This window comes from Stegostoma tigrinum, unplaced genomic scaffold (genome assembly GCF_030684315.1).
Source record: "Stegostoma tigrinum isolate sSteTig4 unplaced genomic scaffold, sSteTig4.hap1 scaffold_158, whole genome shotgun sequence".
Classification (NCBI taxonomy): Eukaryota; Metazoa; Chordata; class Chondrichthyes; order Orectolobiformes; family Stegostomatidae; genus Stegostoma; species Stegostoma tigrinum.
This window is the reverse complement of record NW_026728099.1, coordinates 485,023-512,924: the sequence shown is the minus strand read 5'-3', so window position 1 is coordinate 512,924 and position 27,902 is coordinate 485,023. Positions and strand designations below refer to the sequence as shown.

Sequence of the window (27,902 nt, the reverse complement as noted above, 5' to 3'; positions counted from 1 at the left end):
CAATTATGACATTTAAAAGGCATCTGGATGGGTATGTGAATAGGAAGGGTTTAGAGGAATATGGGTCAATTGCTTGCAAATGGGATTAGATTAATTTGGGACATATGGTCAGCATGGACAACTGGGATGAAAGGGATTGGTTTATGCTGTACAACTCTGACTAAGCATTTTTAATTGTTTTCATTTCAGATTTCCACAATTTTACTTCTGCACTGTTCTTAACCTTTTGATCCCTCTGAAAGACTGAGTTACAATGCCTGCCCTTGCTCCCTGGCTCTCCCACCTCTCTTTCAGCAGTTGTGTGCAAATACTGACTGGATCCCTTACCTGGAGGATATTTATTTGAATTTGTTCTAATGATGATCCAGCATATTTCCCAAGTGTCGCTCCATAAATGTCCAGAGGATTTCTCGATTTCACAATCTGTGGTTGTTCTTCTGGTTCCTCACTCGCTGCACTTGCTTTCTGTTTGAAAGCTTAGTCTGCAATTGGAGAATTCAAACAGGTCCACATCCAGGTCTGACAGTCACTTTGTTTATCACAACCCAGTGACCTCAGGATTTTGAACATTGAAGGAAAAAGCAGCATTCACACTGGGGAGAAATGCATATGGTCTGTAAAGAGTCTGTGAAGATTCATCTGAAATGTCCGAACACCAGCGCAGTAACACTGGGGAGAGACTGTGGAAATGTGCAGATTGCAGGAACGAATTTTTTAATCCATCCCAGCTAGAAACTGACCACCAGAGTCACACTGGAGAGAAACCATTCACCTACTCTGATTGTGTAATGGGATTCACTCAGTCCTCTAACCTGCTTAAACACCAGTGAGTTCGCACTGTCGAGAAACCATTTACATGCTTGAAATGTGGGAAAGCGTTCACTCGGACATATCAACCGCTGATGCACGAGCAAATTCACACTGGAGAGAGACTGTTGGCCTGTTCTGCGTGAGGGAAAGGCTTTGCTGACTCAAATTGCCCGCTGATCCAACAGCTACTTCACTCTGGTGAGTGACCATTCATCTGCTCCCAGTGTGGGAAGGGAATCACTTGCTCACCTAACATACAGAGCGTTCACACTGGGGAGAAACCATTCATCTGCTCTAAATGTGAGAAAGCATTCACTTGGTCATCCTACCTGCTTGTGTTCCAGCAGGTTCACACTGGGAGAACCCATTCATGAGCTCTGAGTGGGGGAAAGCATTCACTCAGTTATCCAAACTGTTAACACACCAGTGAGTTCACAAAGAAGCACAGTTGAATGATTTTGCTGTCACTCTCACTATCAAGTGAACCATGGCTTTGGGCTGTTTGTACTGATGTTACTGATCCCTGCTCAATTAAAGGTACAGGTATTGTGGATAAAATGTTAATATCAGTTCTGTATCTGTCAGGTAGAGTTTGGAAATAGTCATGTTATCACGACACATTGACACATTCTCACTGACTAAAGACGACCCGCCCACACAGTATGTGAAAAGGGATTTCCTGGTTCATCAGGACTGGTTAACGAGCAGCAAATTTTAGAGTAACTGTGAAGTTGACTTTTGATTCTGCTGTTAGCTATATCCAAACCATACTTTTTGGGCTTGCTTCTGTAGATCATAGAATCCCTCCAGTCTGGAGGCAGACCATTTAGCCCGTCAAGTTCACACTGAACTTACAAAGAGTGTCCTACCCAGACCCTGCCTGCGTGGGTTTCCTCCAGGTGCTCTAGTTTCTTCCCACAGTCCAAAAATGTGCAAATTAGGTAGAATGACAATGCTAAATTGCCCATAGTGTCTGGTGTGCGAAATGCAGGGTAGGGTGTGAGACTGGGTGAGATGCTGTTTGGAGGGTTGGTAATGGACTGAATGGCCATCTTCCACACTGTAGGGATTCTATGTTGATCTTAAAGGCCCTTTATTTGTTGTGCCTGGTCAATATGTTTGCACACCTTTTACCATTATGGATTCTATTGCTCTCCACAGACATGTTTCAACTACTAATAGATATTTGCTTATTGGAAACAATCAAAGGAAAGTTTTAAATCCAAACAAAAGATTGGGATGAGTCATGTTCTGTATCCCTGATAGCCGATTGCAAAAATGCAATGAAACCTGGTGACCTGTCCATGGGGAATGCAGTCTCTTCAGATCTTTACCAGGTGTCCAGAGCAGTGACGGATCTCGTGATGAATACAAAAACCAAGACATTGTGTGATATCTAGTGTATACTTTCTATTTAGTCTGCTGTCCATTACTCCACATGTCAAGTTTGTTTTCAGAGACCCTCACGGACTTGCTGCAATCACAAGACACTGACCTGTTTGGAAAAAACACAAATCCTTTTATTACCAAACAAGTACAAGCTGTGGAGAATCACTGTACTGAATCCGGCACAGAGAGCAGAGTCTCGCCAGTAATTCTCCCCGAGCAGCAGACAGTGCCCGCTTTTTATAGTTTACAAAAGACATGACGCATAAAACGATTTCACAACTTACAGTGGCATGATACATGAAACAATTACTGCAACAGACAAAAATAGGATACCAAGCAATTATTACATCAAGAACATAAAAGACCAGCTTATAGTATCGATTGCTAGTGAAGTAGCTGCTAATGGCAGGAGGCGATTTTGAGTTGTTGTCCAGGACAGATTGTGATTTTAAGTTGCCAGTGTGTCTGACTAGAACAAAGTCAGTGCCCTGACCCCTTTGTCAGCGACAGGAGTTACATGCTTTAGAGGTTTCACACCTTTACAAATATTCCCCACCTTCCCCTGTTTGAAACAGTGTGATTCTAATTTAAATTCAGTCAGGAAGTTTAAGACAGTGTCTGCATACTGATGTGTGAGAAGAAAAGGAGTTAAAAAAGTGTTACACTGAATTCCTAGCTGGACCGTAAGCTTCAGGGTAGTGCCTGCATATCTATGTGAAGGTAGATAAGAGTTTACTTGTATAAATTAAAGTCTTTTATCTACATTTGATTCCTATACAGAGACTTTAATTTATAGAAGTATATAAATCAATGGGATGTCATCACATTAACATCTCACACAGAGACTGAGATATGGTCTAGTGACCTAGATTGGAATCACACCATTCCAGATGGTGGAATTTGAGTTTTTTAAAAATCTGGAAATAAGAATCTAATGATGACCGTGAATCTATTGTCAGTTGGAAAAACCCATCTGTTCACCTATGTTCTTTAGGGAAGGAAACTTCCATTCTTATCCAGTGATATCAAGATTCCATGAATGATATTTTTTAAAAGTTAATTTAAAAAAAACCTCCTGCAAATACATTTATCTCTGTCTTAATTTATTTAGCAACCGACAGTTCAAACTGGCTGATGGTCACTTTCACTTCTAATCAAGTTGTGACCGTTTCATGGTTGAAACAAAAAAAAATGCATGAATGGAACCACAGTTGTACTCGTAGGAACAATGCATGCTCTGACATGTTTGGGAAAAAAATACCTCATCTCACTTATGAGCCAGATATCAAAGCTGACCAGATCCTGATGCAGTGTACCATGAAAGTGAAATTCTTCACCATCTTATCTACTTGTGTTGCTATTTCAGGGAGCGATGGACTTGAACCTCGCAAACTCCTGAACACCTCTTAAGAATTTCATCAAACTGACCCCCAGTGGCAGGAATGGACAGGGTCAGCTTGGATTGATGATCATAATTCAGGCTCAACAAGTCTACTGGAACATTTTGAGAATGTAATTAGTGGTGAGTGTGGCCACCTCTCTGTACTGTAGTGATACAGATTCCCAGATCCTGATTATCCCCAAATGGCTGACTGACAGTGTCAAAGTCCCTGGGCTGATATTGAATGATTCCTTGGCCATTTTGTGTCAGGATCTCCTGACTGAATACTATCTCCCTTGCCTTGACTGAGAACTGTTTCCCTGAGACTTTGCGATGTGACCATTTGGTCGAAACACATGTGTTTGTTGCCACAGCTGCTGACCAGCCCTTGGCTGACTGCTGGTAATAACAGTGCTAAGCTGCCTGGCTTATGCCTGCAATAAACAACCAGGCAAGACAGGAGCACTGAGACATTAAGTTCTAGTTGAGACGTCAAAGTGCAAAAATGCCAAGGAAGGGCAGAGATATTGCGGCATAACTTGTGTCAGGTGCTGAAAAGCTTGTAGAGTTCTTAGAGCAAGAATGTACTATGTGGACAGGCAATTCTGCATCTTGATGTAGCATTTTTATTTAACTCTGGCTCATTTCGCTAGATTTGCAAATATCTCTTGGTCTGGCTAATGTGAGAATTGGCTTTCGGAGTAATGTGCCACCGACTGTCATTCACAGTTGTATCCCACATCAGTGAATTGGTAATCTGATTAAGCGCTCAGGCCTTGGCTTGAGAAAAATAAAGCAGACACATGCACACTTGTTTGATTAGTTGCTCTGCACTCAAATGAAAAACGTGCATTGTATATGCCATATCCTTTCCTGGCTCAGTGTTTCCAAAATCTCTAGTTCAATACATCCCAAGTTGTCATCATCAGAGTCAAAACTAGTGAATACTTTGATAGCTTCATCTTTTTTTTTCTGAAATGCTATTTATATTGAGGCAGTGTTGGCAGGTGATTTTCTTTTACTTCTGATGCCATGTGTGGATATTTGGGGATGGTGTTGGTGGGAAGGTGCGGTATTACCAGGGATGAGGCACTGACATTCAAAACAAGTGCTGAACATGCAGAAAAGGACAGATTAACAATTACCTTGGAACAAGCATATTTGGAGAAAGTTGGGTGAGAGTACTGAGAGGAAAGCACTTTGGCAGCATAGTGGCTCAGTATTTAGCACTGCTGCCTCACAGCACCAGGACCTGTGTTCGATTCCAGCCTTGGGCGACTGCCTGTGTGGAGTTTGCACATTCTCCATGTGTCTGTGTGGGTTTCCTCAGAGTGCTCCCACAGTCCAAAGATGTGCAGACTAGGTTGATTGGCCATGTTAAATTGCCTGTAATGTTTAGGGAGGGGTAGATTAGGTCTGGCTGGGATGCTCTGAGGTTTGGTGTGGACTTGTGGGGCCGAAGGGCCTGTTGAGCAGATGCTGGAGAATCTGAGATAACAAGGTGTAGAACTGGATGAACACAGCAGGAAGGCTGACATCTCAGGCCTGGACCCTTCCTCAAGTTTTGCACAGGCTGTTTTTAGAATTGGTTTAATGAGACTACACCAGTCCTGGAAACACAGCAATACCTGGATGATGCACAGAGTGGATGGAGCAAGGACCTACTCCTTAATCCAAAAATCAGTTTAACATAGGGTCTTTAAAAAAAAAGACATATCAGATATTAAAACTGACGTCAACCAAGTAGGCCAAAAAGCAATGCCGTTATAGTGCTGGACTACCTTAAGTCCCAGTTACCTTCTGCTGTCAGTTTTTACTGTTCACAAACTCCTGGGCTTCCTAACTGGGAAAAACAATAAGTTTATACCAGCACTTTTTCATCACCTTTTCTGTAAAACTCACTTCGTAGCGAATGTAGATCATCGGAAATGTACCAATCGAATGAGGTAGGGCAGAGCTGACATCACTAACAAGCCTCATCAACCATTTCCGCGACTGCTGGAGGGCTAGTGAGATTGCAGCCACAATTGGTACAGAACCGCACACTCAGAGAATGTCCCAACACAGAGGAAGGTGCTTCAGACTGTCATTGTCTGCATCAGAGATAATGTGAACTGCAGATGCTAGAGAATCCAAGATAACAAAGCGTGAAGCTGGATGAACACAGTACGCCAAGCAGCATCCCAGGAGCGCAAAAGTTGACGTTGCAGGCCGAGACCCTTCATCAGAGAGCTCTGCTGAAGGGTCTAGGCCCTAAACGTCTGCTTTTGTCCTCCTGAGATGCTGCTAGGCTTGCTGTGTTCATCCAGCTCCACACTTTATTGTCTGCCTCAGCTTCTGTACAGGCAACTTCACCAGTCCCACATGCCACGCTCTTCCTGATGCCCTGTAAACCACACATCATTCAACTCTCTTGAGGGCAATGAATGATTCTGCTTCCAGCGCCCTCTCAGGCAGTGCACATCCAGCAGGAACCACTCGCTGAAGACGGTGGGTCTACCTCCCTCGATAAACGTGACTCATCGTTGCAAAGAAGGTGAATCATCACCGCTGCCTCCCAAACCCATCCCATCCTGTCTGTTTCTTTGGAATGTGTAACTGTCTGCAGTGTCAATGGGCCTGTAGTTGTAAAAGGGATTGATTTTGCGCTGTTCTATTCTGTGCACTAAATAAAATGAACTGTTAGCAATGCAAAACATGCCTGCCTCTTTCCAAATCAAATCGAAGCAAATACTAGAAACAAATTCTAATTCTGATCGAGTAATATCCCTGCCAGGAAGTACTGGGTCACAATTATGAATACAATTTCTTGGACTAATCCAGATGTCCTGGAATATATTAACGGGGTCCCCATATCACTCCAACATCCTTAACATCACTCCTGTTCCTTCATGGATGGTGGATATTAAGCCAGTACATTGAATAAGTCACAAATGGTTTGGCTTCGACTCCATACATTCCAATTACAACCTGCTAATTTAGAATTGCAAATTAAGATCCAAGAGCTGTAGAGATATAAGGGATGGAAACAGACTGATTGCTGCAACTTGTCTATTCGAACCAGATATCCTCAATTATTTTAGTCGCATTTGCCAGCATTTGACCCGTATCCCTCTGTCCCCTTCCTATTCATTTCCCAATCCTGATGCTGTTTAAGAGCTGTGATTATACCACCTCCTCCATACATGCAGCATTCTCTACATGTAAAACTGTCACTCAGGTCCCTTTTAAATCTTTTGCCTCTCAACTTAAACCCATGCTCTCAGGTTTGGATTCCTTTCCCTGAGGAAAAGATATTGGCAATTCATCCCATCCAAGCCCCTCATGATTTTATAAACCTCTGTAAGGTCACGCCTCAGCCTATGACGTTCCAGGGAATCAGCCCCAATCTATTCAGGCTCCTCTCCCAGTAGCTCAAACCATTCGATCCATGCACCATCCTTGTAAGTCTTTTTCTGAAATCCTTCTGTTCAACAACTTTCCTGCAGCAGGAAGATTATAACTGAATGCAGTATTCGAAAAGTGGCAATGCTCTGTACATCTGCATCGTAACGTCCAAACTCCGACACACAATATGTTGAACAATAAAAGCAAGCATGCCAAATGCCTTCTTCACCACCCTGTCTAACTGTGGCTCCGATTTCAAGGAACTATGCATCTGCACCCCAATGTCTCTGTTTGGTGACACTCCCCAAGGCCCTACCATTAACTTATAAGTCCTGCCCTAGTTTGCCTTACGAATTCGCAACACCTCACATTTATCTGAACTCTATCTGCCACTCCTTGGCCCATTGGCCCATCTGATCAAGGTCCCATTGTACTCTGAGATAACATTCCTCACTGTCCACAACAACATGAATTTTGGGGCCATCTGCAAACTTACTAACCATCCCTCCTGTGCTTCCATCTAAATGATTTATATAAAGTTATGGATAAGCAGTGTCCCAGCACTGATTCTTGTGACACACTACAGGTCACAGGTCTCCAGTCCGATATACAACACGCTACCATCACTCTGTGCCTCCTGCCTTCAAGCCAATCTTGGATGCAAACCACTAGCTTCCACTGGATTCCATGTGATCTAACCAGTCTACCATGAGGAACCTTTTCAAACACCTTTCCGAAGTGCATCCAAACAATGTTTACCCTCTCTGCCTTCACCAACCTTCTTTGTCACCTCTGCAAAATACTCAAGTCAGTGGGATTTGATTTACATCACAACAATACCAGAGTCAGATAACTGAGAACAGCACGTGAAGCAAAATATGTACATGAGATAACAAAGCGTGGAGCTGGATGAACACAGCAGGCCAAACAGCCCACAGCCTCCACAGCCAGGAGCCCCAGAGGAGACAGCCACGCTGAGCCCTGCCCAGTTTTCACCATCACCCCTAGACCTTCCCCTGACTGAGGTCAAATGGTCAGTCCTCAGTAAGGGGCTCACCTTTATCCCCCTCCACACATACATCAATGAATACCACTCACGTTTGGACATCGAGCAGTTTTTCGGCTGCCTTCACCGCTCCACCTATCTTCTCCTCTATCCGTCTTTGATCCGCCTCTCCCTGTTTATTTCCGAACCCTCTCCCCATTCCCCTTTTCTGATGAAGGGACTAGGCCCGAAACATCAGGGTTTGTGCTCCTAAGCTGCTGCTTGGCCTGCTGTGTTCACCCAGCTCCACCATTTGTTATCTCGGATTCTCCAGCATCCGCAGTTCCCATTGTCTCTGATACAACATGTGTACGTTACTGGTTAAAAATACTGAAATAATTTCATTGTCTTCAACTTTAAAATCAAATGCTGGAGTCTGCAGATCAAAAGATATCAGAACGACCGGGGTCAGAGGAAACCCACAGTTCATGAAATGCCCATGAATTAGGGTGATGTCACTTCGCAATTGCCCGTGTGTGATAACATCACCCACTTGAACACAGAGCATTTGGGTCTGCACAAACAGCTGATGTACACGAAGGATGTGAGGGTCTGTGGAATGATTGAAAGGAGATTGATGAGAATGATTCAAGAACTGAGGGATATTAGTTTTAAGGTCAGGTTGGAGAAACTGAGGTTGTTCTGCGCAACACAAAGGAGACTGAGGTGATCTTTGACAAAGGTATCTTGGTTTATGATAGATTTAGATAAGGTAGCTAAATAGCAGCTGTTCCTCTTCACTGATCGTAAAATTATTAGAAACACAGATTTAAGATATTGGGCAATAGTTACTGGGAGATGAAAGGAAGGAATTTAACGTTACTTTTATTTGACTCAATACTGACATTCAAAGACCAATAATATCCAGTGCTGAATGATTAAAGAATCAAGTGGCGTGCTTAGTTCTTGCTGTATCTAAGCAAGTTTCTGATCTGTAAATCCTTTTCTAACACTCTGAAGCTCTGAGATTCATTTCCTTCATCTGCTCAAACACTGTACTGCAAAACAAAAACCTTGCTCCTTATTGAAACATGCAGGTTTTTTGGAGAATTAACGGTTTGGTTGCAGAAAGTTTGGTTCCCTTCTAGGACAGTCTAGGACCAGAATACCTCATATCAGAGTGGGGTTTCATATTTAAACCAGAGATGAGGAAGAAATTATTCTCTCAGACAGTTGTGAATCAGTGGAATTCTTTGCAGCAGAGGTTTGTTGTGGCTGGGCCAATAAGTATATTTAAGGCTGAGATCGACAGATCTTTAAGCAATAAAGGTATCAAGGATTATGGGGAAAGGCAACAAAGTGCAGATCAGACAGGATCTCATTGAATGGCAGAGCAGAGGTGATGGTCTGAATGGTCTCTTTCTGTTTGTAAACTCAATGGTCTTGAAATGAGGCTGCAAAACTCTCCACAGTAAAATGTGCAAAATGATAAATGCATGGAACCCTTCAGAAAGCTGAACCAAGGTGAGACATGGAAAGGGCAACACACAAATGATAGTCAATGTGAGTGATTGATCCGGAGTGATCTGTTTACCAGGGTAAACAGGAAAACTGGTCTTCAGCTCTCACACTGAACTCAGCTCAAAGTTTTGGCAAAGATCTATAGCTCAGTTTGTGGGTGAGTTGTTGACTTGTTCGCCGAGCTGGCTTGTTCTTGTTCAGATGTTTCATCACCATGCTAGGGGACATAATCAGTACAGCCTCCGTTGAAGCAATGTTTTTCTCCTCTGCTTGGAATTTATACTGTTTGCTCTGTTATGGTGAGTAGTGTCATTTCTGGTTTTGATGTGCATGGGTTTGTATAGGGGTCCAATTCTTTACGTTTGATGATTGCATGACGGGTGGAGAACGATGCCTCTAGGAATTCCCGTGGATGTCTATGTTTGGTTTGGGCTACTATGGTTACCTTGTCCCAGTTGAACTGATGGCCTTCATTGTCTGAGTGTCTCGATATTAAGCAGAGTTTGTCATTCCGTTTTGCTGCCAGTTGAAGTTTTTGATTTCCGATGTCTAGTTTCATTCCTGTCTGTCCGATGTAATGTTTACAGTCAAAATTGCATGGTATTTTGTAAACTGCATTGGTTCTGCATGTTGTGGGAATGGGGTCTTTAATTCTTGTAAGTCTTTGTCATTGAGCGGCTGTGGGTGTGTCCATCACCATGACTCTGAGTGGTCTGAGGGGTCTTGTTGTCACTTCCAATATATTCTTGATGTATGACAGTGTGGCCAGCGTGTGAGGGCGTGCTGTGTCCTTCTATTGTTGTCTATTTAACATCGGCAACCTCACCAAAATTCCCTCACACAAGGTACTGCTGCACAAGACCAGATAATCCCAGTTCCCAGGCCTGGAATCAGAGAAACGCAGTGAACCAGCTGCAAAGATACAACTGGAAATGGGAATGGCATTGAGCGCACAGGGCTACTCTGTAGTTCCTGTCAAACAATCGGTGAGCGTGCGGTCCTTATGTGACAGTACAGAGGTGCATAAAATGCTGAGGCTGTGAGCTTGAACCTCACCCAGAGATGCTTTTATTGACATGGAGCAGGGATTATTGGGTCATCGGGCTGTGGGAAATATCACAGAGCAATGTTGGTCAAAACAGAACTTGTAAAATGACTAGATTATTTTGTTGGATCTTGAACTTTCCCAGGGAAATGTCTCAATTATCAACCATATTTGAGATTGCTTTCCCATCCCCTGAGAGACTCCCCCTGCCTGTTAAATTCACTTTTTGTATGTCTATCTCTGTCTTTTAAAACTTGATTTTTATTTCATATCCAGGACCTTTTCAGTGGAACCAGTTGAATTTTCATGTGTTTGACACCATTATGGAGAGGAAGTGAAAAAACCTACCAGCTGTGGGGTGTGATAATGGAAGGCAGAAGGGTGAGAAAAGGATGACAAAGAGAGTGGGGAACGATGATATCCTTCAGATGAATTTGAATGTCATTGTTCACAATCCGGGGAAAGTTATCACCCACAGATAAATAACAATCAGAAATAAACAATGACGGAAATTGCTGGTGGATCTCTGTAAGTCTGTCAGCATCTGCAGACGGAAAGCCGGGTTAATGTTCCCAGTTCAGTCCTCCTTCTTTGGAATGAGGCATGTAACTGTTGGTTTAGCATTTACCAAAAGTTCGGTCAAATCATGAGTCTGCCCACCTGTGTGGGTTGCTGGGCTGTTTGGCCCTTTGACATTGTGCGTATGTTAATCATACATTGCTGTGTGTGTGTGTGCGCGTGTGCGTGCACTTCCATTCGAAAGCAAGAAGGAAGTAAAATATGTTCCAGTTGAGTTACCAGGCAGGGTGTAGTGTAGACGGAGCATGCTGGGCCCATTACCCAGAAGGTCACTGGATTGAAACCATTCTCTGCTGTTTACACCAACAAATTGATGTTTGTTCGCAGCTAAGTTAATTTTGCTCATTGTCCCTGCATCAGCTTCTTGCTCTCAGTAACCACTTCAACCTACATTTAAAACACATTTATCCTGACATGGACAGTCTGTAAATGTTACAAACATGCATCAGCTGGTACTTTTTCCTTTCACGCAATCCCTTTCTCAACAGGAACCAACACCGGTGTGATTGTCCAAATGGCCTTCTCCTGTCTCTGTCACTCTGGGATGATCTGAACAGTGAAAGTTATTCTCTACAGTAAGGCGATACAGCGGAGAGATAGCAGTGCAGTGGTGATAATCCCTGGGGACTGAGACACAGCAGGTGCTGGAGTTTAAATTCAATGAATAAAATCTGGAATGTAAACCTGACTTTCAGGAACAGAGGCCGTGACTTTAATGTCCTGAAATCCCATTCATTCATGTCCCTTTGGAAGGGAAGACATTACCTGGCCTGGCATACAAGTGACGACGCCCACAACAACATGGTTGATCCCTATCTGCTGTCTGACATCAGTTCAAGGTAAATTAGGGATGAACAACAAATGCTGTCCTGACCAGTGATACCCACATCCCACAGGAGAATAAGGAAGAACAAAAACACATTCACAACAAGAAAAAAAAATAGGCCTTCTCTCTGCATTGACTCGAATTCACCTGATCGCCCAATCTGGACGGAGACAAGGACACCCACAGCACAGAGAAACCAGGGAACTGTGCGGACCGAGGGAAGGATTCAATTACCCACTGAGGTGGAAACTCATTTACTCAGGTGTACTGGGGAGACGTTGTTCACCAGTCCCAAGTGTGGGAAGGGATCATTCAGAAAAATAAACTCCGGAGCCACCCACAAATTCACATATAGTTATACTCTGCTGTTATAGGTGCTGCGAATTCCCACCGAAGAAGGAACCATATCTGGACACCTGTTTCCAGTGGAAATCTGAGGGTTACTCGACCTGAAAGGTTATCTCTGTTTTCTCTCCACAGATGCTGCCAGTTCTACTGACCTTTTCCAGTAATTTCTGTTTTTTATTTGTTTCTGATTTACAGCAATTGCAGTCCTTTCAGTTTTTAATCCAGTGGAGTTCCATTGTTTTCTGATGTATAACCATCATTAAAACCTAGTTGTAGAAGCCATAATTTAGAATAAATAATCATGTAGTTGACCATGACGAAGAAAACCGTGGACTGCAGGGAGTTGTCAATCAAGTGGAAAGATAAAATGGTGAAAGGAAATGAATCCACAGGAGTGAGTGATAATGAATTTAGGGAGACTGAACTATGAAAGCGAGGAATAGCAAATGGTGTAGAGGGACAAACAGACCTTGGAATGAACATTCACAAATCCCTGAACGTGGTTGAACAGGAAGTCAGGTGGTTGAGAGGGTTTGATATATTTTGGATGCACATTATTCAGCTGATATTTCCAATTCAGTTTCTCATCAATATTCGTCCCCAGGATGATGATAATGGGGAATTCCATAAAGATACACCCAGTGAATGTCACTTGGCTGTGGTTCGATTCTCATTTCTCAGATTTGATCATTATTTGTTGGTACTTGTTGGTGCAAATGTTCTTTGTCACATGGCAGGCTCACGTCAATGTTGTCCAGGCATACTGCATTTAGATATCTACTGCTTCAGTATCCAAGGAGCCACAAATGGTGCTAAAGTATTGTGCAAGCATCAGCAAACATTCCCACTTCTGACGTTACGGCGCAGGGAAGGTCATTGATGAAACAGCTGAAGGTGGTTGGGACTAGGACCTGATCCTGAGGAACTCCTGCAGCTGAGACAATTGCCCTCCTACAATCACAAGCCTCCTCTTCTGTATTTCAGTATTATTAAACCAGAGTGAAGTAGGTTAAGGAGGGTAAGAGAATGTACATTGGAAACGGAGAAGGAAAAGGAGCAGAACTTTAAAACACAGAACAAGTAGAAAATAAACTTGTCCCAGCAGTGCAGCACAAGGTAACTGTCAAATACAACCATATCAGGTCAGAATTATTGTTGCTCAGACAGTTTAACTGCAGGTCCATAACAGTGAACCATCAACAGTTACTTAGGGCTCAGAAACTATCTGTATAGCTTAAGATAGTCACGTAAGTATTGCTCACCCAGCTGTGAGCTGATGGTGGGATAGAGAAGCTCTGAAGATAATGTGGAAGTGGCAGTCCTGTTGAAATTAGAGGACTCAGAACTTTGGCAGAAACTGAACTGCATCCTGTTTTTGTAGTAATTTACTGACATAAAATTTATTTTAAATCAATGTTACATGCAGCCATTCTGGCATGAAAATGCCTTAATATGCTGTTTCTGAGTAGCTGTAAATAGGACAGTGTCTCCGAGCTTGGCTGAAAGACCTCTTCCGCGTGTATGTGGTGCAAGTTGGAATAAATTCACCTTGTTTCAATCTACTGAGGTCTCAAGACACAATGTTTTCAAAACCCAGCTATCCAAGGAAGAATAATATTCTCTGGCTTCTATTGAATTTAGCTTTGTCATGATGCCTTAATACAATGTTCTGTCAAATGGAGCCTTAAGATAGTGGATAGTCCCTCTCACATTCAGAATTCAGCTGGTTGGTCCATGTTTTCACCAAGAATGTAGGGAGGAGAGGAGATGAGTGGCCCTTGCTTAACTCAAACTGAGATCCATCACTGTGATATTACAAAGCAAGAGCTGCTTGATGTCATTGTTGTCACCCTGTTTTGACTGCATTTACGTATCGACAGGCCAGACAACTGACTGAAGGCTTGTCCACACAGACCACATGTATGGTTTCTCTTCACTGTAAACGATGCTTGTTCCTTCCATGTTCAAAGCTCCTGAGAATTAAGTATTCCTGGCAGTTCTTGATCCAGTGTATGTGTTGAGCTCCCTGTCAATAAATGCCCCCTTTCCAATTCCCTGGAAATTAAATTTAAAACAGTTAAAAGTAGATTGAAGGCTGCCGGATTGTCACCTGGATCATTAAAAACTGCGGGTGCAGTAAATCAGGAATGAAAATAAAAGTTTCTGGAAGAGCTCTGCAGGGCTGGCAACATCTGGAAAATAAAAATCAGAGTGAATGTTTCTGGTCTGGTGACCCTTTCTCAAGTTCAGAGGAAGGGTCACTGAACCCGAACCATGAACACCTTTTTCCTTCACAGATGTTGTTAGTCCTGCTGAGCTATTCCACTTGGATCATTTGATATCTTTGAATGGACAGAAGATGAAAAATATAGGACAAATCAGGCTGTGGGAACTGGCTGCAGAGCCCATCATTATTTGTGCAGAGCCATGAGAGTGGGAGGTTTGAGTGAGACCACAACAATGCTGTCGGTGTAACAATACAAACCGTACAATGATCTGACCATAACCTGTGTCAGTCTGTAATTAGATATGTGTAAATGACCTCAGCTAGCTGAAAATGCATTCCTGCAAGCAGGTGGGAATTCATGATCCTCTTTTAAATAATGAATTCCTCCTTGTGCACTGGTGAGATTTGTTTTTGGAGTACTGTGTTCAGTTCTGGTCACCCGACTTAAAGAAGATTGTTATGAAACATTTCAGGGCAGATTCAATGGACTAATACCTGGAATGAGTGGATTGCCTGAAAGGAACATCTAGAGGAAAATACAGGCTAGGTCTGTATTCTCTGAAGTTTAGAAAAGAAAGAGGAGTCTAAATTGAAACATGAAAGATCCTGAGGGGACCTGACCAGATGCATGGTGAAAACGTGGTCCCTCTTGTGGGAGGATCTAGAACTGAGGGTAATTATTTAAAGGTAAGGGTGAGTCCATTTGAAATAGTCAGGAACATTTCTCTCAGGAGGGCTGAGAATCTTTTTGACTCCCTTTGTCAAAAGGCAGTGGATGCATAGTCTTTATATTTAAAAAAAGGCAGATTCTTGCTGACCAAGACAATGAAAGATATTCTGACATATTGCAGGTACATAGAGCCGAGGATGAAATTAGATCAGCAGTGATTTTATTGAGTCGCAGAGCAGGCTCGAGGGGCCCAGTGGCCTACACTTGTTCCTCATTCCTACGTTTGAGTAAACTGCAGGACAAAGAAATTCGAGTCTTGTCTGATTACTGTGGGTGAGGAGCATGTTCGAGCTCCAACTTCACTCACCCAGTGGATTAGTTCCTCTCTACACCACGACCAGCTTCAATTAACATTTGAAAAGTTTTAATCACATCAGCTGTCATCCTTCTAAATTACAGGGAATACATCATTCCTGGTGAGATAATGCATTTTAATAGGAGTAGAGAACACACAAATTAGGAATCAGTTATCCATTCTGCCTCGTGAGCCTCAAAAAGGTCAAACTTGATCTATTTAGGCTTCAATTCCACGTTCCCACTTGGCCTTGAAAGTCTTTTAAAAAAAACACATCCTGTGGGCATTGCTGGCTGTGTTTAATTGTCATTAAGAAAGTGGCCATGATCTGCCTTCATGAACCACTGTAGTCCATGAACGGTAGGTGGGCGCATAATGCTGTGAGGGAGAGAATTCAGGATTTTGACCCAGCAATACATTTCCAAGTCAGGATTTTGGGTGGTGTCGAGGGAATTCACGCCCAACAGAGTCTACAGCACGGAAAAAGGCTCTGCTGGCTCTGGCTGATCTTGACACTACCTTCCAAGTACTCAGTTTTTCCATCTTTTATAGCTGAACTGAACTTATTTTTTGAACTATGAATTTTATGCAAATTCGCTGTTTTCTTTCTCACTCCCTTCTTACATATTAGGGTTACAGTAGCGATCCCCCAAACCATAAAAACTGAGTCTATAAAATTTGGAGGAAAACCACTTGTGAATCTGCTATTTCTACAGCCACTTCCTGAGGTATTTTGAGATGAAGGTTATCAGTGTCTGGGGATTTATCTGCCTGGTATCCCATTAGTTGTCCCAATATCATTTCCCTACTAATACTGATTCCACCTTGCCATTAGACCCTGTGATCCCCTTAATTTTGGGACATTATTTGTATCCTCCTTACTGAAAACCTCAGTCATATTTAATTGGTCTGTCATCACTTTGTACCCCATTATAAATTCATTGTTTCTGCTTGTAAGGAGACCCTATATTCTTCTTGACTTGTCTTTAATTACCAATCTTCAACTAAGAGTTTAATGTTGATCAAGAATTGTTGATCGTCAGGAAAAACCCATCTGGCTCACTAATATCCTTCAGGGAAAGGAACTGTATCCTTACCTGGTTGGGCCTGTGCGTGACTCCAGCCATACAGCAATGCAGTTGACACTTGATAGCCCTCTGGGCAATCACAGATGGGCAATAAATTCTGGCCAAGCCAGCAAAGTCCATGTCCTGTGAATGAATATAAAACAAGATTCTATTGGTTTGTATGGTCCCTGCAGCATGCACTCATGTTCTGTTTTCTCACTCTGATTAAATCCCGTTGTTTCCCTTTGCAGAAATCTAAACTGCTCCCAATCCCTTTGTCAGTTGTTTCATTGGCCTAATTGTGTATGCTGCTTCCTTAAATTTAATACCTGTTCATTTCCCTTTCTGTGCTGTGGTTTGTTCATGTTTCCCATTTTGTTCTTATGCCAGGCTGCGATAAATAACTTCCACAGCTTGCCCACACCCTCTTTCAATGTTTGACATTACCCATTTCCCATCATCCATTTAAACACTGACTCACCATTGATCACAACTGGTTCATGCCTCATACCATTTTAACTTCTTTCATTTAATTACAGGACCAAGTCTCAGAAACAACATGATCACTCTCCAGCTTTGGTGAAGAATTCTATCCTATTGTGGTCACTCATCCTTTAGGGCCCATACTCAACTGGATTGTTAATTATTCCATCCTCATGATACAACAACCATCTGCATCTTCAACATGTTAATTCATAAAATTGTACCATATAGACACTGAGGATTCCTCCTGCACTGTACTGCTCCAGTTGTGATTTGGGCAATTTATAAATAGGTTGCAGTCACCTGTAATTAAAGCCATAACTTTATGCCTTATATCTCTCAATTCCACCCTCATGCCTTCCCCAATATTACTGCAGCTTGGGGTCCATATGCAGCACTAAGGTCATTTTCTGTCCATTGGTGTTTCTCAGCTCAACCCAAACAGACTCTACTTCAATACACCCTATATCCTGGCTCACGTCAGTTCCCTGTTTTAATCAGCAGCTCCTGATAAATCCTTTTCCCTCTTTTCCGCCCAATCCATCTTCCTCAGACAACCCACTGATTTCAGGTTTCAATCTTGTAAACCTCCTCTGAGCCACTTTGAATAAAAGAACGGAAGACCAAAACCTGCAGACAGTATTCGAGATTTGGTCTGACCCCTTCCTTGTACAAATGAAGCAGAACATCTTTTCAGTGATGATTATTTGTTGTCATAACAAGGGAGATGGCCTCGTAGCTTTCTGCATTTCAGAGAGATCTTAATCAATTGGGGCAATGGGCTGAGGAATGGGAGATTGAATTTTATTTGGATAAATGTTTGTTTTACCAAAACACAATACTTCACAAGGGCAGGACTTGCACAATTAATGGTTGGGCTCTGGGTAGTGTTGCAGAACATAAAAACCTCGGGTTTCAGGTACGTCATTCTTTGAAATTTGCATCACAGGTAGACAGGGTAGTTAGGGAGGCATTGAGCACACTTGTCTTCATTGCTCAGGCCTTTGAGTACAGGAGTTGGGAAGTGATGGTGGAGAGTCCTCTTCTGTCGGACTGTGCGCTGTTCTGGTTGCCCTGTTATGGGAAGATTATTATTAAACTGGACTGGGTTCGGACAAAATTACCAGGCTATTGCTGGGAATGGAGGGTTTGAGTTATAAAAATGCGCTGGATAGGCTGGGACTTCTTTCACTGGAAGGTAAGAGGTAGAGAGATGACGTTATGTAGGTTAATAAAATAATGAGAGACACAGATAACAAAGGTCTTTTCCCTCAGGTGGGGGATTTTTAAACCAGGGGCATTTTTTTAAGATGGGACGAAAAAGATTTAAAAAGGACATGGGGGACAACTTTTTGTTTGACACAGAGTGCTCGGTGTGTGGGATGAACTGCCAGAGGAAGTGGTGGATGTGGGTACAATTACAGTGTTTAAAAAACATTCAGATAAGTACATGAATTTGAAAGGTTTAGAGCGAATGTGGGCCAAACGCAGGAAGATGGGACTAGTTTAGTTTGGGAACATGGTCGGCATGATCTAGTTGTACCGATGGGTCTGTTTCCAAGCTGTACGACCCTCTGACAACATTCTATATCTGCACACTAACTCTGAAACTCAATTTCATAATTTAAATTGTTCTGCACTTCAGAATTCCATGTAAGGAATATTCTGCTCCATTCATTTTGGGAGGAATTTTTCCACATCATCCACCTCCTGCAAGATATTTTGCCTGTAATAATAGAACATAGAACATAGAACAGTACAGCACCGAACAGGCCCTTCAGCCCACAATGTTGTGCCGAACATTGATCCTCATGTATGCACGCTCAAATTTCTGTGACCACATGCATGTCCAGCAGTCTCTTAAATGACCCCAATGACCTTGCTTCCACAACTGCTGCTGGCAATGCATTCCGTGCTCTCACAACTCTCTGTGTAAAGAACCCACCTCTGACATCACCTCTCTACTTTCCTCCAACCAGCTTAAAACTATGACCCCTCATGTTAGCCATTTCTGCCCTGGGAAATAGTCTCTGGCTATCAACTCTATCTATGCCTCTCATTATCTTGTATACCTCAATTAGGTCCCCTCTCCTCCTCCTCTTCTCCAATGAAAAAAGTCCGAGCTCAGTCAACCTCTCTTCATAAGATAAGCCCTCCAGTCCAGGCAGCATCCTGGGAAACCTCCTCTGAACCCTTTCCAAAGCATCCACATCTTTCCTGTAATAGGGCGACCAGAACTGGACGCAGTATTCCAAGTGCAGTCTAACCAAAGTTTTATAGAGCTGCAACAAGATCTCACGACTCTTAAACTCAATGCCCCTGTTAATGAAAGCCAAAACACCATATGCTTTCTTAACAACCCTGTCCACCTGGGTGGCCATTTTAAGGGTTCTACGTACCTGCACACCAAGATCCCTCTGTTCCTCCACACTGCCAAGAATCCTATCCTTAATCCTGTACTCAGCTTTCAAATTCGACCTTCCAAAATGCATCACCTCGCATTTATCCAGGTTGAACTCCATCTGCCACCTCTCAGCCCATCTCTGCATCCTGTCAATGTCCCGCTGCAGCCTACAACAGCACTCTATACTGTCAACGACACCTCCAACCATTGTGTCATCTGCAAACTTGCTGACCCATCCTTCAATCCCCTCATCCAAGTCATTAATAAAAATTACAAACAGTAGAGGCCCAAGGACAGAGCCCTGTGGAACACCACTGACTTTCAGGCAGAATATTTTCCTTCTACTACCACTCGCTGCCTTCAGTTGGCCAGCCAATTCTGTATCCAGACAGCTAGGTTCTCCTGTATCCCATTCCTCCTGACCTTCTGAATGAGCCTACCATGGGGAACTTTATCAAATGCCTTACTGAAGTCCATATACACCACATCCACAGCTCGACCCTCATCAACTTTTCCAGTCACATCCTCAAAAAACTCGATAAGGTTTGTGAGGCATGACCTGCCCCTCACAAAGCTGTGTTGACTGCATTTGATCAAGCCATGCTCTTCCAAATGGTCATAAATCCTATCCCTCAGAATCCTTTCGAACACCTTGCAGACGACAGACGTGAGACTTACTGGTCTGTAATTGCCGGGGATTTCCCTATTTCCTTTCTTGAAGAGAGGAATTACATTTGCCTCTCTCCAGTCCTCAGGTACGACTCCAGTGGAGAGCGAGGATGCAAAGATCCTCACAAGTGGCAAAGCAATTGCATTTCTCGCTTCCCAAAGCAGCCGAGGACAAATCTGGTCCGGGCCTGGCGACTTGTCAATCTTAATGTTTGACAAAATTTTCAGCACATCAGCTTCCACTATCTCTATCCATTCCAGCATGCACACCTGCTCTTCAAAGGTTTCAGATTTCAGAGGAAAAATCGAAAGTGGGGCAAAAGAGGTGAGGGAGTAGCTTTTTTAAATAAGGAAAACATTGCTGCTATCACCAAAAGAGATATTTCTGAAAAATCATCCAATGAAAACATGTTGAAAATAGAAATAAAAAGGAATGATCATCTAATGGGATTGTACCATAGGCTTCCTAATAGTCAGAGGGTAATTGAGGAACAAATATGCAGAGATATCTCAGATATGTGTAAGAATAATATGATTATAATAGTTAGTGATCTTCAGTTTCCAAACATTTACTGGGACCGCCATAGTGTGAAAGGTTTGGATGGTGAGTAATTTGTGAAATGTGTTCAAGAAAATTTTCTTTACCAATAAATCAATGTTCTGATGAAAATAAAAAGATTTTTTTTGGCTAATAAAGCATAGCAAGTGACTGAAGTGGCAGTAAAGGGAAACTTTGTACCTTGTGATAATCACTCTATCAGTTTTAAGAGAGTTATGGAAAAGGATATGGCTTCCAGAAAAAGTAACTGTTTTTAAAATTTACCTTACTTCAATTCATGGTAAAAGATAAGAATTTTCAAAAGTTTTTGGAAGGATCAATGGACCCGAAATATTAACTGACTTTTCCTTCACAGATGCTGCTAGACCTGCTAAGTTTTTCCAGCAACTTCTGTTCTGTAACTTGCAAAAGCTGATTGGAGCAGACTGAAGTTATAAGGACATTGAAGTGGGAGGCTTTCAAAAGTGTGATAATTCAGAGTCATTATGTCCCTGTAAGAGTGAAAGGTACGGCTGGTAGGATTAGAGAACAATGGGTGAAAAAGATATGCAGGTTTTAGTCAAGAATAAAAAAAAATAAATTATTAGATATAAACAAATTGGCTGAAATGAATCTCTTGAACAGTGTAAACACTGTTGGGGGCATTCTTAAACAGGAGATCAGGATGGCAAAAAGGCAACATGAAACTGCCTTGGTTGATAAGGTTAAGAATAATTCAAAAGGTTTCTTCTACAAGTGCATTAAGAGCAAGAGAGCACCGAGAGAGCAAGCAGAGCTCCATAAAGATGAAAGAAGTCAACTCTGTGTTGAGCATCAGGAGAAGAGAGAGATTTGAAAGGAATATATTGCATCAGGTTTTACTGTTGAGAAAGAAATGGAGGGGGGACAAGTCAGGGGTAGAAATATTTTGGTTTGAAAACAGCTCACAGAGGTGGGGGAGATTTTTAATGAATATTTCTCCTCAGTGTTTACTAAGCAGAGAATCATGGATGCTAAGGAAACAAGGGAAGCAAGTGGGGATGTTTCGGACCATCAAGGTGGCGTTTGCAGCCTTAAAGCACATTACGGTTGATAATTCCACTGGATCTGATGAAGTCCATCTTTGGACACTGTGGGAGGCTGGGGAAGAAATTGCAGAAACCCTTGCAGAGATTTTTCCCTTCATCTTTTCTCACGACTGAAATTCCAGAAGACTGGAGGGTGGCTAATGTTGTCCCACTGGTTAAGAAAAGTAGCAAAGACCAGCCAGGGAAATACAGGCCAGTGAACCAGTGGTAGGCAAGGTATTGAAGATGATATTCAGGGAGTCGATCAACCAAAGGTAGGGTATTCAAGGTCTGATTAGGGATAGTCAGCACGGATTTGTGCACAGGAATCATGTCTGACAAATCCATTCATGTTTTTTCGAAGAGGTAAGCAAGAGGATTGATGAGGATAGGGCAGCGAATGCTGTCTATATGGACTTTAGTAAGGCCTTTAACAAGGTTCCATACGCCAGGCTGGTCATGAAGGTTCTCTTGTGTGGGATCCAGGGAGAGATAGCTCATGGGATTCGAAATTGGATCGATGGTAGGAAACACAGCATGATGGCTGAAAGTTGGTTCTCAGACTGGAGGCCTGTGGCTCATGGTGTGCCACAGGGGTCAGGACTGGGACCTTTGTTATTTGTCACTTACATAAATGATCTGGATGTGAACGTACACGGCATGATTAGTAATTTTGCGGATGATACAAAATTAAGAGGTATCGCTGATAACAGTGAAAGTTATCAAAAACTACAGGGGATGGTGATCAGATGGGGAAGTGGTGTGAGGATGGCCAAATGAAATTCAATACAGTTAAGCATGAGGTGTTGGCCTTTGGAAAGTTAAACCAAGGTAGGAGTTATACAGTGAATGGTAATGTTTTCAGGAGTATTGTGGAACAGAGAGACCGAGGAGTACAATAACATAGTTGTTGAAAGCAGCATCACAGATAGACAGGGTGGTGAAGAAAACATTTAGCATGCTGGCCTTCTTCGGTCGAGGCATTGCATGTAAGATTTGGGATGATATGTTATGTTAAAGATGTACAAGTTGTTGGAGAGGCCACACTTGCAGTATGGCATACAGTTTTGGTCACCCTGTTACAGGAAAGGCATAGTTAAACTGGAAAATGTGCAAAGAAGAGTTACGAGGATGTTGCCAGGAATAGTATGCAAGTTCTCAGGGGAGGTTGGCCAGGATTGGACTTTATTCCTTGGAATGGAGGAGAATGAGGGCTGACCTTACTGAGGTGAATAAAATCATGAGGGGCATAGATAGGATGAATGCACATAGTCTTTTTCCCAGGGATGGGGAATAGAAAACTAGAGTGTATAGATTTAAGGTGAGAGGGGGCAGATTGAAGGAGGATGTGAGGAGCAACTTCTTCACACAGACAGTGGTGCATATTTGGAATGGGCTGCCAGAGAAAGTGTTTGAGACAGGTACAATAGCAACGTTTAAACACATTTGGGTAGGTACATGGATGGAAAGTGTTTGGAGGGGGACATGGACCAAATGCAGGAAATTATAACTTGCTGAGTGGGCACCAATAGTCAGCACTGACCAGTTTAGGCCGAAGGGCCTGTTTCCATGCTGTGTTACACTCTGACTTTAAACCTCCAGGTCCTGCTCTAGTGCATCAAACCATGTTGTGGGAAGTTGAAGAGAAAACATGGGGGCCCCTTTGCAGAAATATTTGTATCATCTATAATTACGGGTGAGGTGCCAGATGACTGGAGAGTGCCTAAAATTGTGCCTTCGTTTAAGGGACATAAGGAGAAGCTGGGGAACTATAAACCTGTGAGTCTGACTTTGGTTTTGGGTATGCAGTTGAAGGTAATTGTGAAAGGTAGGATTTATGTATTTGGAGAGTCAAGGAATGATTAGTTGATTGAGTTTTTTGGAGAAGTAACAAAGAAGATTATTGAGGGCAGAGTGGTGGACGTAATTTATTTTGACAAGAGTAAAGCCTTTGACAAGGTTCCACAAGGTGGACTAATTAGAAAAGTTAGATCATACGGGATTCAGGGGGAGTTTGCCAACTGGATACAAATTTGGCTAAATGACAGGACACAGGAACTCTTGGTGGAGGATTGTATATCAGACCGAAGGTCTGTCCCCAAAGGTGTTCCATAGGGGTCAGTGCTTAGTCCAATTTTGTTTGGCTTGATATAAAATAAAAGTGAATTAAATGAGAATCGTTGAGACTTGGTTAGGAAGTTTGCAGATGACACCAAAATAGGCAGGATAGTGGACAGCGAAGTAGGCTGTCCAAGATTACAAAGAGATCTTGATTTATAGGGTTAAGAGGCTGTGGAATGGCAGGTGGTGTTTAATTTGGATAGAGACGAGGTATTTCATTTTGGTAAAACAAACAAGATCAGTATTTGTACAATTAAATGTAGGGCCTTGGGATTAGTGTTGTCGAACAGAGAGACCTCAGGGTTGAGGCCCATAATTCTTTGAGGTTGGCGTCACATGTCGAAAGGGTGGTTAAGTCGGTGTTTGGCCTGCTTGCCTTCACTGCTCAGACCTTTTGAGTATCGGAGGTGGGACGTTATGTTGAAATTGTGCAGAACATCAGTGGGGCCTCTTCTGGAATAATGTGTCCACTTCAGATCTCCTGTTCTTCGAAGGATGTCATCAACCTGAGGAGGGTTCAGAAAAGATTTATCAGAATTTTGCCAGGAATGGAGGCTTTGAGTCATAAGGAGAGGCTTCATTGGTTGAGACATTTTTCCACGACAGTCTAAGAATGGAGGGGTGGCCTTATATGTTTATAGGATCATGAAGAATACAGATAAGGTGAATGGAAGGTGCCTTTCATTTGGGTGAGGTATTTCAAGATGAGGGGGCTGGAGAAAGCTAGCTGAAATGTTCACTCTCCATGTCTGAAGCTGGACTGTTCTTATTGCCAATCTACTTGACGAAGGGCCAAAGAGATGGAGACTAGGTGATGCTTCTCGTAGTTGGATTAACATTCTACTCTGGGTGGCTTCATGCTACACTTACAGTCTACAGGTTACCGGTACTGGAGGGTATGAGTTATGAGGAGAGACTGGGACTTCACTGGAAAATAGGAGGTTGAGCAGTGACTTTCGAGAGGTTTATAAAATCATGAGGGGTATAATGTGAACAGCAAGGGACTTCTCCCTTAGATATGGGAGTCCAAAACTGGAGGGTATATTTTTAACGGGAGAGGAGAAAGATTTAAAGTGAAACAACGGGGAGCTCTTTCAAGCAGAAGGTTGTTTCTATGTGGAATGAGCTGCCAAAGGAAGTGAAATATGCAGGTACACTTCCAATATTTAAAAGACATTTGTACAGGTACATGAATAGGAAAGGTTTAGAGGGATATGGACCCAACTCAAGCAAGTTGGACTCGTTCAGTTTGGGAAACATGATCGGCATGGACAACCTGGAAAGAGGAGGCTACAGAACTCAAATAAGTTTTGATATTTTGAAAGCAGTTAACATTACAGGAGAGGAAGTGCTAAATGTCTTAGAAAATATAAAGGTGGATAAATCTCCAGCACCTGATCTAGTGTACTCCAGGACAAGTAAGGGAGGGAATTGCAGAAATATTTGTATCATCTATAAATATGGGTGGGTGTGAGGTGACTGGAGAGTGGATGATATGATGCCTTTGTTTTAGAAGGGATGTAGGGAGAAGCCTGAGAACTATCGACCTTAGCCTAACACTGAAAACAGTGACAGAGTCAGAGTCAGTATGGATTTACAAAAGGAAAATCATACTGGACAAAACTGCTGGAATGTTTCAAGAATGCAACATTTAGAGTTGAAAAGGCAGTGCGCATGGCTTACGTAGGCTTTGAGAAGGCATTCAAAATGTCCCACAGAAGCGATTAGCATGTAATGTTAAAGCATGAGAGATTGGGTATTCACAGGGATACAGAACTGTTTGGTACACAGAAACAGTCAGAATAAACAGTCATTTCTTGTGTGTCAGCCAGTGACCAGTGTGGTACTGTGGTCCATGGTGGATCCCAGGTATTCATACAATCAATTAGTTATTTAAATGAGAAATGTGTCTCAGTTCGAGATTATCCAGTTGGATTACAAAACTAGGAAAACACAAGTCACTGACAGGAAGCATGCAGGTGTAGCAGGGGGAGAAGAAGGCAAATGGTATTTTGACCTGCAGAGTGACAGAATTTGAGTACAGGAGCAGGGATGTCTTGCTGAAATTGTACAGGATCTCAGTGAGACCACACCTGGGATGGTATGTGTAAATTTGGAATTCTTATCTGAGGAAGGATGTTCTGGCTACGGAGTCAATTCACAACAATTGATGAGACTGATTCCTGGAATGGCAAGACTTACATTTCAGGATAGGATGGATTGGTTAGGATGAAATTTACTGGAGTTTAGAAGAATGAGGAAGAATTTCACAGAAACCAATAAAATTCTCAGTAAATACAGGAAGGATGTTGTCAAATATAAGGGAGTCAGAGCTTTGAGGCATGGGCTAGGCTGTTAAGGATTGAAATGAGGATTTTTTAAAATTAAAAAATACAGAGACTGGTGACCCTGTGAAATGAAAGCAGTTAAGGCCAAACACTGAATGTTTCCAAGATGATGATGATATGTTTAGTTGTGAGGGCTTAAGGGATCAAAGGGGATGGCTCTTGAACAGGAAGAGGCTGAGTAGAATGATCAGCCATGATCAAAGTGATTAGCGGAGAAGGAGTGAAATCTACATGGGCCTGCACGTGTTCCTATTTTCTATGTTTCTATTCTGTTGAAGATGGAATATAAAAAAAAACAAAATGATGACAACTGACACAAAAAGCAGCAGGACCTTATCACCACTGGATGAAAATCCTATATCTCCTTACCAAATTGCAACATGGGAGCTACTTCACCACGTGGATTGCAGCAGTACAAGGAGCTGCAGAGTGATTTTGGAAGCTTCTGCAGTGGCTGCTCTGTCTCTCATTTTCAATCCAGTTTTCAAGTTGTTGAATGTTCTGAGAAAAGTAACATAGTATGTGAGAAATATCTTTGGAAGTTTGCTGATACTGGGGGAAGTGAGGGGTGGAATAGGGGCTGGAGGTACAGAAGTGGGTAAAATTGGGGAAGAGGGACAATAAGAGAAACAACTGGCTGGATTTTGTGGTGGGGTGATGGGCGAAGAATAACCCCAATATCCAAACCACACGGCCCCACCCTGTTCAACTCAGTCCCTCCACTCTGTGGTCTTTCTCTGAGCCTCTGTCACACCAGCAGCCAGCTCAGCATCAAAGATGTGCATGTGGACACTTTTGCATCAGTCTCAGACACTAGGACAAGCATATTGCAAACAGTCCTCAGTGTGCACACCAATGATTTCAACCATTAACTTGTGACTCCAGGCCCATTCACACCAAAGACAGTCACAGGATAAATGTAAAAAAAATGTCAAAACAAAACTGACCACATTACATCAGCAGTTTCAATGATGCACTGTTTCACACAGATACAGGATTGTCAAACCTTTATCCTGTCACATCAGAAGCTAAATACCTTTTCTCAGAAAGCCCCAGTTGTAAAGTCTTTCTGTTTGGACCATGTTCCCTCCCAGACTTGCTGGCACCAGTTCCCAGATGCTGACCTTATTAATGGCCAAAAGAGTCTACACAGTTTTGGAATAAGAAACATCCTGCAATTAACTTCCAGGCCTGGCCTCAGAAACCAATAATTGATTTTGCATTTTTTTTAGCACAACAGCTGCTCACAGTCCAGACGTCACCGTTCAACTCTCAGATTCAAGCCAAAAATGATTTTCAAAAACTCAGCGAGGGTGCTAACACTGAACACAGTGCAAAGACCCTTAACCAGTGAGTGGGACACTACCCATTGGAGTTTTGTTTCAACGAGAACGCCCCTCATTGCTCGAGTCACATTCTGAAGTGGCTTGACAGGGTAAAAGCTGACAGGACTTTCCCTCTCACAGGACAGTCTAGGCCTGTTTCAGGGAGGAAGCCTGAGGCTCTCTGCAACCTACACGCAGCACCAGAAGACCCCTGTTTGAGACTTGAGACCTAAACTGAGCAATCATGCAGCCCACTTGCTGGAATACAGCACCGAAGCTGCCCTCCCCTTTAACCTGTACTCACCACTTGTGGCTCTCATGGAGGATCTTCATGGAGGATCATTTCATTCCGGATAT

General features: G+C 42.7%; 2 long non-coding RNA genes and 1 pseudogene across 6 annotated transcripts in view; 1 reads left to right on the top strand and 2 right to left on the bottom strand.

Moving 5' to 3' along the window:
- Positions 1 to 11,866, top strand: part of LOC132207788 (uncharacterized) — a 22,629-nt gene extending 10,763 nt beyond the window's left edge. The window contains exons 4-5 of one of the 4 annotated variants that reach the window (XR_009443823.1): positions 190 to 3,721; positions 11,586 to 11,866. This is a non-coding gene — a long non-coding RNA (uncharacterized LOC132207788). Of the gene's footprint in view, positions 1 to 189; positions 5,790 to 11,585 lie in introns of those variants that run through there. The other 3 variants (XR_009443824.1, XR_009443822.1, XR_009443821.1) reach the window with 3 other exon arrangements.
- On the bottom strand, positions 1,904 to 27,902 carry LOC132207787 (uncharacterized). Of its 2 annotated transcripts, none has more exons than XR_009443819.1 (5): positions 27,850 to 27,902; positions 26,590 to 26,721; positions 24,264 to 24,378; positions 16,621 to 16,734; positions 1,904 to 2,305 (listed from the first exon to the last, which is right to left on the bottom strand). It is a non-coding gene; the product is annotated as an uncharacterized LOC132207787 (long non-coding RNA). The 2 variants fall into 2 exon arrangements; XR_009443820.1 differs by lacking the exon at positions 1,904 to 2,305 and adding an exon at positions 12,020 to 14,326.
- On the bottom strand, positions 5,175 to 5,340 carry LOC125450196 (U2 spliceosomal RNA; annotated as a pseudogene).